The sequence below is a fragment of the Aegilops tauschii genome, chromosome 5, assembly GCF_002575655.3.
Source record: "Aegilops tauschii subsp. strangulata cultivar AL8/78 chromosome 5, Aet v6.0, whole genome shotgun sequence".
NCBI classification, from domain to species: Eukaryota; Viridiplantae; Streptophyta; class Magnoliopsida; order Poales; family Poaceae; genus Aegilops; species Aegilops tauschii.
In genome coordinates, this window is record NC_053039.3 from 535,459,516 (window position 1) to 535,470,487 (window position 10,972).

Here is a 10,972-nt window from a genome sequence, read left to right on the forward strand (position 1 = left end):
GAAACCACACCAATATTTCCAGACCTGGAGATTCCACCATCCACATTGATCTTAACAGACCCTACCGAGGGAAATTTCAAACCGTTGTATTATGCTCTGGTGCGACATGCACTGACGGTTTTGTCAGCTTTAATTTTTTCCGATCATCAAGCTTAGAGATGTATCGATTCACAAATTCATGTGTCACGAATGGAGTCTGGAAAATATTCTCATGGATCACCTTCCTCCTCCTCGTCCAGATCGCCCACAACGTAACCACCAAATGAACCAGCTGCTTGTGTGTAATGGACTTGAACATGGAAAATAACCATGACTTGGGGTTGGGTTCATTCGTGGCCATCATGTACTCAAGCATATATGTCGGATTTAGGGCTCCGCAGACCCAAGAAGGTTCGAACTCTGGGGCGTGTGCGAAGGTCTCAACCTCTCAAGCTTCAAGCTCGTCGCCCCACGGCCTAGCCTTGCCGAATTCGCGTGAACGGGGAAGAGGATGAGCACGACAATTTAGCCAGGTTCGGGCCACCTTGCGGTGTAAAACCCTACTCCTGCTTTGTGGTGGATTGGCCTCACGAGGAGGTTTGAGGATGAACTAGTACAGTGGGTGAGCTACCTCGCGAGTGCTCGCGGAGTGAGAATGAGTCGACCCCTACTATGGTGGTGGCTAACCTATACTTATAGTGGCCCGGTCCTCTTCCCAAGACTTAGGCAGGAAGGGATCCCACAACGACCAATTTGAAAGGGGACAAGTAGTACATATAATCCTGACGAAAGGTGGTCTTCGCCTGCAAGCTTCTGGTCGTGACGCAGCTGTGGGCGCGGTGATGACATCCATCCTGCCGAGCTCGCGGTCTTGGTCTTGTTGCACCAATGGGGGATTCCTTGGGAACCCACGCCTGTCCTTGCCTCCTTAGCACCAAAGAGGAAACTGCCTCCTCTGCGCCCGCTGGCGCCCGCCTGGCCTTGGTCGTCATGGCTCACTGATGTCTACGACGCAACTTTATTCTTGTAGACACGTGTTGGACCTCCAAGCGCATAGTTTTGTAGGACAGTGGCAATTTTCCCTCAACTGGATGACCTAAGTTTTATCAGTCCGTGAGAGGTGTAGGATGAAGATGGTCTCTCTCAAACGACCCTGCAACCAAATACAAGAAATCTTTTGTGTCCCAAACACACCCAATACAATGGCAAATTGTATAGGTGCACTAGTTCGGCGAAGAGATGATGATAAAAGTGTAATATTTATGATAGAAATATATTTTTATAATCTGAATAAATAAAAACAACAAGGTAGCAAATAGTAAACGGGCACAAAAACGGTATTGCAATGCTTGAAAACAAGGCCTAGGGTCCGTACTTTTGCTAGTGCAACCTCTCAACAGTGCTAACATAGTTGGATCATATGATTATCCCTCAAAGTGCAATAAAGAATCACTTCTGAGTTCCTATTAGCAGAGAACAAAAGATAGAAATTGTTTGTAGGGTACAAAACACCTCAAAGCTATTCTTTCCGATCGATCTATCCTAGAGTTTGTACTAAAATAACGCAAGCTATTCTTTCCGATTGATCTAATCAAGAGTTCGTACTAAAATAATACCAAAGCAAATTCATAATCATAATACTCAATCCACGCAAAGAACTACAGAGAGACTCCAAAGTTTCTATCGGAGAAAAGATAATAAAAACGTGCATCAACCCCTATGCATAGATTACCCCAATGTCACCTCGAGAATCCGTGAGTTGAGTGCCAAAACATATATCAAGTGAATCAATACGATACCCCATTGTCACCTCAAGTATTCATACCGCAAGACATACATCATGTGTTCTCATATGTGAATATTCAATCTGACAAGACAAAACTTCAAAGGGTAAAGATTCAATTCATCACAATAAGAGTATAGAGGGGAGAAACGTCATATGATCCATCTATATTAACAAAGCCCATGATATAGATCACGAGAGAGAGAGAGAGATTAAACACATAGCTACGGGTACAAACCCTCAGCCCCGAGGGTGGACTACTCCCTCCTCATCGTGGTGGTCGCCGGGATGATGAAGATGGCCACCGGTGATGATTCCCCCCTCCGACAGGGTGCCAGAACGGGTCTAGATTGGTTCTCGGTGGCTACAGAGCCTTGCGGCGGCAGAACTTCTGATCTAGGGTAACCCCGAAGGGTTTTGGAATATTTGTGAATTTATAGGGTAAAGAGGGGGTCCGGGAGGCCACCGAGGTGGGCAGGCTTTAATGGGATGTTCGTCAAGCGCTGTTGGCCTATAATTGAGGAGGACTTCTTGAGGATGATTCAGGATTTTTATGAGGGGAAGCTTTCGTTGGAAAATATCAATTCCTCCCTCATTACGCTCATACCCAAGATCATTTCACCAGAAGGGCCCGATGATTTCCGGCCAATCTCCCACACCAACACTTGTCTTAAATTCCTAACAAAATTGTTGGCCAACAGATTGCAGAGGGTGATCCTTAAGTGCATCCACAAAAATCAGTATGGGTTCCTTAAGGGTAGGTCGATTCAGGATTCTCTGGCCTGGAGTTTTGAGTATATTCATCAATGTAAACAATCCAAGCATCCAATTATCATCCTTAAGTTGGACTTTGCTAAGGCCTTTGACACTGTTGAGCATGAGGTTATTCTTCAGATGTTGCAGCATAAAGGGTTTAATGCCAAATGGATTCTTTGGATTCAACAGCTGTTGTCTACAGGTTCTTCGTTTGTACTGTTAAATGGCATTCCTGGAAAGCAATTCTTGTGTAAGTGTGGCGTCAGGCAGGGTGATCCACTATCACCTCTGCTGTTCGTCATCGCAGCAGATCTGTTGCAATCTGTGGTCAATCAAATGCTGGTGTCTGGCACACTCTCTTAGCCTCTTCAGACCCATGACAGGGATTTTCCCATCATTCAATATGCGGATGACACGATCCTATTTCTTGCAGCCAAGGATGATGAGCTTGTTGCCCTCAAGAATATGCTGCTTACCTTTCAACAATCCACTGGTTTAAAGGTCAACTTTGCTAAATCCTCAATGATCCCACTGAATATGCCTAATGAGGAGGCTGACAGACTAGCTGCTATTCTTGGTTGTAAAATTGGCCAGCTTCCATTTACTTATCTTGGATTGCCTTTGGGAACTACAAGGCCAAGGATCATTGACCTCATGCCCTTAGTTGACAGTCTTGAAAGGAGGTTAACTGCAAGCTCTTCTATGCTGAATCAAGGCTCTCGTTTGCAGCTCCTCACCTCTGTCCTGACCTCTCTGCCAATATACTTTCTGTGTAGCCTCAATATCCCAGCCGGGATCATTAAGCAACTAGACAGAATCTTCAGGCAATGCCTTTGGAGGGGTAATAGTGATGTTCCAAAACAGTCTCTGGCTGCTTGGGAGCTGGTTTGCAGGCCAAGAGATAAGGGTGGTTTGGGTATTATTAATCTGAACATCCAGAACAAAGGACTGTTTCTCAAGCATCTTCACAAATTCTATAACAAGGTTGATGTTCCTTGGGTGACCCTGATATGGAATAGCTACTATGATCATGGGGTTCCACAGGCAACAGCTAATGCTGGATCTTTCTGGTGGAGAGATGTTCTGAAGCTGCATGAGGCTTACACTGCTATTGCCTCAGTACATATCAACATGGGTGATTCTGCTCTGTTCTGGACTAATTCTTGGCACATTGGGGGCTCTGCTATACCCCTATGTTGGAGATTGCCAAGGTTGTTTTCTTTTGTCAATAATGACAGGATCTCTGTGCGGGAATTTCTTCAATCCCAGGATCTTTTCTCTATGTTTTATTTGCCCCTTTCTCATGAGGCTGCTGCTGAGTTGCACGTGCTGGAAAGTTGGATCATGCAGTTAGACAGAGACCCCACCTTACCTGATGTTTGGATATGGCCTGGTCAATCAGGAGGGTACACTGCAAAAAGTTTTTACATGAGCATGCACTCACACTTACCTACAATACAACCTTGCAAATGGCTTTGGCAGAGTAAGTGCACCATGAAGATCAAGGTGTTTGGCTGGCTTTTAATCTTTGACAGACTTAACACCAAGGATATGCTGGTTAGGAGACACTGGCGCTCAAACCAGGATGACAATCTTTGCCTCACCTGCAGTGAGCTGGTGTATGAGGATAGAATACATCTATTTTTTAACTGCACCTTCAGCTGTAGAGTCTGGAACTATTTGGGTATTGATTGGTCTGGAGGCTCAGATATTCTGCAATGTATCATGCACGCCAGGTCCAGCTTCACACACCCTTTCTTCTTTGAAGTTATGCTAACAGCAGCATGGAATATTTGGATTTTGCGAAATGGCAGAATCTTCAGAGCTGAGAGAGCTACTTTTAGTGCTTGTAAGTGTAAATTCATCCATGATATTTCTTTGCTTGCTCACAGGGTGAAGGACTGTAACAAGCCAAAACTTTTGGCTTGGATTGCTTCTTTATTGTAAAGCAAGTACAGTTAGTTAGCCATAGGTAGACTCTTTTCCCTTTTATTTTCCTTCCTTGTATAGTTTGTATTTTACTTGTACAGTGGTGCTTTATCTAATAAAGGGCTGTGGGGCTTTGCCTCACAGTAAATATTCAAAAAAAAGTCACCCAGCACAAGAACACCTCAACCTCAGGAGGTTGTTCCTTCCCTTGTACTGTTCTTCATCAGCCCAAGAGGCAATCCACCACCACACACTGGAGTAGGGTATTACACCACGACGGTGGCCTGAACCAGGATAAATCTCGTGTCTCTCTGTGTTGCAAGTCCGTCGAGTTCGTCCGCGAGATCTTAGCGAGCTAGGGCGTAGATCGGTAGGAGGGAAAGACTTCGCGCGCACCCTAGTGTTCGAACCTTAAGGGTTTGCCGGAACCCCACATCCGACACTACTGCAATTAGAATCAGTATTTTATCACTTTCTTGTAATTTTTAACAATTGTTTTCGTGAGCAGAAAGTTTCTGTCTTTTTCAGTAAGATCAAATAATTATCACCCAAGAAGATCCTATAGGTTTTACTTGGCACAAACACTAATTAAAACATAAAGCCACATCTAACCAGAGGCTAGATGAAATATTTATTACTAAATAGGAACAAAAATAAAATTGGGTTGCCTCCCAACAAGCGCTATCGTTTAACGCCCCTAGCTAGGCATTGATAATGATGCTCACATGAAAGATAGCAACTGAAACATAAAGAGAGCATCATGAAGCATGTGAAAAACACATCTAAGTATAACATACTTCCTATGCATAGGCATCTTATAGGCAAACAAATTATCATAGCCAGCAAGAATTAGCATATGCAAGGAAGAAGAAAGAGACGATATCAACCTCAACATGACGAGAGGTAAATTAGTAAGATAAAAATTTCTACAACCACATTTTCCTCTCTCATAATAATTACATGTAGGATCATAGGAAAATTCAACAAAATAGCTATCACATAACATATTCTCAACACGATCCACATGCATGCGAAGTTGACACTCTTCCAAAATAGTGGGATTATCATTAACTAAAGTCGTGATCTCTCCAAACCCACTTTTATCAAAAATACCATAAGATTGAACATTCTCCAAATATGTGGGATCTAAAGTTGACACTCTTCCAAACCCACTTTCAATATTATTGAAAACATTATTATCAATCTCATATTCATCCAAGATCATAAGAAGAATCACCCCAATCATGATCATTGCAACAAGTAGTAGACATAGCAAAATTAGTATCCCTAAGCTCAGGGTTTTGCTTATTATTAGCACAATTGACATCAAGAGAATTTATTGTAACATCATCGCAATCATGCTTTTCATCGAAGGAATAAGTATGGGTGCAATAGCAACGATCTCATGTTTAACATAAGGAACTATAGCAAATTCATCTTCATAAATATTGGCATCATGGCCACAAGAATAGCAAGCATCATGTTCATCAAGGGATATTTCAATCAGATCATCAGAATCATCATTATCTATAGATTCATGCATATCATTATTTTCTTCCAAAGCAACAGTCATTCTCTCAATAAATTCTTTGACATAGACATTATGAGCATAATTTTCATAGCAATATTTAAGTATGTCAAAATTTTCAGATTCATAGAGAGTAATATCATACTTTTCAATCAAAGAAGCAACTTCATAAGCACCCTTAAAAGCAACAAATTCTTCAATTTGTTCTATATCATAGTAACTATAAACACCCTTTGCATAAGAAGATAAGATTTCACTTTCATTAAACTCACATAGGTAAGGAAGGTGTTTTTTAGGGTTCTTAGAGCAACAAGTAAAATCATAAAGTTCACAAAGATTCCAAGCATAACACAGCAATCTGTTTATTTAATCCCATAAGAATCTCCCTTTTTCAGACAAACGGTGACGCACAAAATGAGCATGCTCATCTAAAGATTTCCCATCAACTAGACTAGTTGGGGTTTCAGCACGAGCGCATAAGGATCAAAGATGATCCAAGTAGAACACTTTAAGTGGATCCATATCAATAGATTTTTAACAAGCAAAGAAGCAAGCAAATAGAAGGCACATGGAAACACAAACAAAGATACATACGGGAAGAAGGCGAAGAAAAAGGAAAAGGTTTTTGAAAATCCTTTTAGAAGTGGGGGAGAGGAAAACGAGAGGCAAATGGCGAATAATGTAATGCGAGGGATAAGAGTTTGTGATGGGTACTTGGTATGTCTTGACTTGTGCGTAGATCTCCCCGGCAACGGTGCCAGAAATTGCATGTTGGCGGGAGATCAAATCTTGACTTGACTTGGCGTAAGCCTCCCCGGCAACGGCGCCAGAAATCGCACGTTGGCGGGACATCAAATCTTGACTTGACTTGGCGTAAGCCTCCCCAGCAACGGCGCCAGAAATCCTTCTTGCTACCTCTTGAGCATGCGTTGGTTTTCCCTTGAAGAGGAAAGGGTGATGCAGCAAAGTAGCGTAAGTATTTCCCTCAGTTTTTGAGAACCAAGGTATCAATCTAGTAGGAGGTTACACGCAAATCCCTAGTGCCTGCACAAACAAATAAGAACCTTGCAACCAACGCGATAAAGGGGTTGTCAATCCCTTCACGGCCACTTGCAAAAGTGAGATCTGATAGAGATAATAAAATAAATATTGTTGGTATTTTTATGGTATAGATTGGAAATAAAGATTGCAAAATAAAATAGATCGGAAACTTATATGATGGAAAATAGACCTGGGGGCCATAGGTTTCACTAGTGGCTTCTCTCAAGATAGCAAATTCTACGATGGGTGAACTAATTACTGTCGAGCAATTGATAGAAAAGTGCATGGTTATGAGAATATCTAGGCATGATCATGTACATAGGCATCACGTACGTGACAAGTAGACCGAAACGATTCTGCATCTACTACTCTTACTCCACACATCGACCGCTATCCAGCATGCATCTAGAGTATTAAGTTCATAAGAACAGAGTAACGCATTAAGCAAGATGACATGATGTAGAGGGATAAACTCAAGCAATATGATATAAACCCCATCTTTTTATCCTCAATGGCAACAATACAATACGTGCCTTGCTGCCCCTGCTGTCACTGGGAAAGGACACCGCAAGATTGAACCCAAAGCTAAGCACTTCTCCAATTGCAAGAAAGATCAATCTAGTAGGACAAACCAAACTGATAATTCGAAGAGACTTCCAAAGATATCAAATCATACATATAAGAATTCAGAGAAGAACCAAATATTGTTCATTGATAATCTTGATCATAAACCCACAATTCATCGCATCTCGACAAACGCACCGCAAAAAGGTATTACATCGAATAGATCTCCAAGAGAATCGAGGAGAACTTTGTATTGAGATCCAAAGAGAGAGAAGAAGCCATCTAGCTAATAACTATGGACCCGAAGGTCTGTGGTAAACTACTCACACATCATCGGAGAGGCTATGGTGTTGATGTAGAAGCCCTCCATGATCGATTCCCCCTCCGGCGGAGCGCCGGAAAAGTGTTGGAAATATGCCCTAGAGGAAATAATAAATTGGTTATTATTATATTTCCTTGTTCATGATAATCGTTTATTATCCATGCTAAAATTGTATTGATAGGAAACTCAGATACATGTGTGCATACATAGACAACACCATGTCCCTAGTAAGCCTCTAGTTGACTAGCTCGTTGATCAATAGATGGTTACGGTTTCCTGACCATGGACATTGGATGTCGTTGATAACGGGATCACATCATTAGGAGAATGATGTGATGGACAAGACCCAATCCTAAGCCTAGCACAAGATCATGTAGTTCGTCTGCTAAAGCTTTTCTAATGTCAAGTATCATTTCCGTAGACCATGAGATTGTGCAACTCCCGGATACCGTAGGAATGCTTTGGGTGTACCAAACGTCACAACGTAACTGGGTGGCTATAAAGGTGCACTACAGGTATCTCCGAAAGTATTTGTTGGGTTGGCATGAATCGAGACTGGGATTTGTCACTCCGTGTAAACGGAGAGGTATCTCTGGGCCCACTCGGTAGGACATCATCATAATGTGCACAATGTGACCAAGGAGTTGATCACGGGATGATGTGAGTTACGGAACGAGGAAAGAGACTTGCCGGTAACGAGATTGAACAAGGTATCGGGATACCGACGATCGAATCTCGGGCAAGTAACATACCGATAGACAAAGGGAATTGTATACGGGATTGATTGAATCCTCGACATCGTGGTTCATCCGATGAGATCATCGAGGAGCATGTGGGAGCCAACATGGATATCCAGATCCCGCTGTTGGTTATTGACCGGATAGTTGTCTCGGTCATGTCTGCATGTCTCCCGAACCCGTAGGGTCTACACACTTAAGGTTCGGTGACGCTAGGGTTATAGAGATATTAGTATGCGGTAACCTGAAAGTTGTTCGGAGTCTCGGATGAGATCCCAGATGTCACGAGGAGTTCCGGAATGGTTCGGAGGTAAAGATTTATATATGGGAAGTCTTATTTTGGTCGCCGGAAAAGTTTCGCACTTTATCGGTATTGTACCGGGAGTGCCGAAAGGGGTCTGGGGTCCACCAAGGGGGTCCACCAGCCACGGGGGGCCACATGGGCTGTAGGGGTGTGCGCCTTGGCCTATATGGGCCAAGGGCACCAGCCCCAAGAGGCCCATGCGCCAAGAGATAAGGGAAAGGGAGAGTCCTAAAGGGGGAAGGCACCTCCGAGGTGCCTTGGGGAGGATGGACTCCTCCCTGGCCGCACCCTTCCTTGGAGGAAGGGCCAAGGCTGCGCCCCCCCTCTCTCTTGGCCCTATGTATAGTGGGGGGAGGGAGGGCAGCAATATCTAAGCCCTGGCGCCTCCCTCTCCCTCCCGTGACACCTCTTCCTCCCCGCTTGCGCTTGGCGAAGCCCTGCCGGGATCCCGCTACTTCCACCACCACGCCGTTGTGCTGCTGGATCTCCATCAACCTCTCCTCCCCCTTTGCTGGATCAAGAAGGAGGAGACGTCGCTGCTCCGTACGTGTGTTGAACGCGGAGGTGCCGTCCGTTCGGCGCTAGGATCATCGGTGATTTGGATCACGTCGAGTACGACTCCATCAACCCCGTTCTCTTGAACGCTTCCGCTCGCGATCTACAAGGGTATGTAGATGCACTCCTCTCTCTCGTTGCTAGATGACTCCATAGATTGATCTTGGTGATGCGTAGAATTTTTTTGAATTATTGCTACGTTCCCCAACAGTGGCATCATGAGCTAGGTCTATGCGTAGTTTCTATGCACGAGTAGAACACAAAGTAGTTGTGGGCGTCGATTTTGTCAATTTACTTGCCGTTACTAGTCTTATCTATATTCGGCGGCATCGTGGGATGCAGCGGCCCAGACCGACCTTACACATACACTTACGTGAGACAGGTTCCACTGACTGACATGCACTAGTTGCATAAGGTGGCTAGCGGGTGTCTGTCTCTCCCACTTTAGTAGGATCGGATTCGATGAAAAGGGTCCTTATGAAGGGTAAATAGAAATTGGCATATCACGTTGTGGTTTTTGCGTAGGTAAGAAACGTTCTTGCTAGAAACCCATAGCAGCCACGTAAAACATGCAACAACAATTAGAGGACGTCTAACTTGTTTTTGCAGGGTATGCTATGTGATGTGATATGGCCAAAAGGATGTGATGAATGATATATGTGATGTATGAGATTGATCATGTTCTTGTAATAGGAATCACGACTTGCATGTCGATGAGTATGACAACCGGCAGGAGCCATAGGAGTTGTCTTAATTTATTGTATGACCTGCGTGTCAATGAAAACGCCATGTAATTACTTTACTTTATTGCTAACCGTTAGCCATAGTAGTAGAAGTAATAGTTGGCAAGACAACTTCATGAAGACACGATGATGGAGATCATGGTGTCATGCCGGTGACGAAGGTGATCATGCCGCGCCTCGAAGATGGAGATCAAAAGGCGCAAGATGATATTGGCCATATCATGTCACTTTATGATTTGCATGTGATGTTTGTCATGTTTACATCTTATTTGCTTAGAACGACGGTAGCATAAATAAGATGATCCCTCACTAAAATTTCAAGAGACGTGTTCCCCCTAACTGTGCACCGTTGTGAAGGTTCGTTGTTTCGAAGCACCACGTGATGATCGGGTGTGATAGATTCTAACGTTCGAATACAATGGGTGTTGACGAGCCTAGCATGTACAGACATGGCCTCGGAACACATGCGAAACACTTAGGTTGACTTGACGAGCCTAGCATGTACAGACATGGCCTCGGAACACAAGAGATCGAAAGGTCGAACATGAGTCGTATAGTAGATGCGATCAACATGGAGATGTTCACCGATGATGACTAGTCCGTCTCACGTGATGATCGGACACGGCCTAGTTTGACTCGGATCATGTATCACTTAGATGACTAGAGGGATGTCTATCTGAGTGGGAGTTCATTAAATAATCAGATGAACTTAATTATCATGAACATAGTCA